Below are 1,837 nucleotides of genomic sequence, written 5' to 3' on the forward strand. Positions count from 1 at the left end.
GTGGCCAAGGACCAAACTCTGCTGTCTCTGGATTTCACCCATACAATCCAGTATATATTTGTAAAATTGTGCAATTTATGAAAATCATTTTAACACTAAATTTTCTCACTTGAGACTCTGAACTGAGCTATGCTTTATTATCACAGTTTTATTGATAATCACATTTAGACTTGGAGAACTTGGGTGGAATTTATCCAGGTGTCACAAAGTCAGAAAATATGAAGATTCAAACTCAGGGATTCTAACTTCTGAATTGCTGTGTATTTTTTATATTCATATATTTTAAGTAGCGTTTCTCAAAATTTACAGTGCATCTTTCTCCTAATTACCTTAGATGGTCCCTTCATTTCTGTTCTTTTCCTAACTTTGGGGACAGACAGGGTTTGGGTTATTTAGTGTTCCATAGCAAATTACTCCATATCTTGGTAACTTAAAAGAATTATTGATTTTAGTGTGCATGAAATGAACTCAGCTGGGTAGTCTTTGCTTGAGGTATCCTCTTAAATTACAATCAGAAGGTGGCAGGGATTAGAGTCATCTGAAAGTTTAAGTAAACTGGACATCTAAGAGAGTGTTTTCATTCATATGTCCGGCACCTCAGACAGGATTTCTGAAGGAGCCTATGGAAGAGCTCTCTTTCTTTATGCAGCCTCTCCACATGGGTGGCTTGAGTTTCCACACAGCTTGGAGTCTCAGACTAGTGGAGCTTTTAAAATGGCAGCTGGCTTCTCATAGAATACACATTCCAAGTGAGCAAGAAAGAAGTATGTCACATTCTACGGTCTACACAGAGCCAGCCCTAATTCATTGTGGGTAAAGATTACACAGAAATGTGTATACTGGATCATAGGATTCATTTGGGTCCCTCTTTAAGAAGTGGCTATCATAAGCAGCTTGCTAAAATATGAACATATATGTCTAGAGCCAGGTCAACACTTCTCTTACCTACAGCTTAGGTTTGACCTACTTATTGGATGACCTTGGAAAGTTACTCAATTTTTCTTGACCTTGGTTTCTGTACTTTTTGAAAATATAGCAATTGTTTCCTCACAAGATAGTGCCATCTTCGGATGAGATAACCAACATGAACGAACTTTGCAACCTCAAAAGTATTATTTCATTTTTTTTAAGTTTAAAATGGGATATTAGTTTCTCCTCTTTGGAAACCAACACTTTCTTCCTGGTAATTTCTCCATTCTCAGAGGTTATAAATTTTAGGTCAAATTGCATCGTGTGCACCCATCTTCCACCTCCAACACCATTTTACTCCATGTTCATCTGTACTCAAGAGACAGGTTAAATATTCAACTCAATTTCTAAAGCAGCCATCTCTGACTAATCTGCCTCTTCTTCTCTACACCAAATATGTCTCAAATCTAGTGAAAATAAGGCCCTATGACTTTGCCCGGACAACTTTGTAACATGGATTCACCATATTTACCTAAAATTATCTCAAAAATTATTCCGTTAATTTCTTTTGTGATTAATCATTTTAAAGGTAGTTTGAATCTTAGTAACTTGAGTAGAAGAATTTATTCATTAAGCAACTAACACAATCATAAGAGTTGGTTTTCACTCACTTGTTTAATTATCATCACTGTTCACTCTTAATTAAGAAAAAATGAGGAACTGAGGGAATATAAAACAGGACAATATCAGGCACATTTATGTGGATAGAGAAAGGCAGAAAAAATTGAGGAGCAGTGAAATGCATATATTGAGAGTTATATATTAAAGATAGTATTTCAATAAAATAAAATTCAGTATAAAAAGAACTTTTATATCTGGAACCAATTCATAAGGCCAAATTTAATCATTGATTTTCTTTCACTCATTA

This window comes from Pteropus alecto, unplaced genomic scaffold (assembly GCF_000325575.1).
Source record: "Pteropus alecto unplaced genomic scaffold, ASM32557v1 scaffold81, whole genome shotgun sequence".
Lineage (NCBI taxonomy): Eukaryota > Metazoa > Chordata > Mammalia > Chiroptera > Pteropodidae > Pteropus > Pteropus alecto.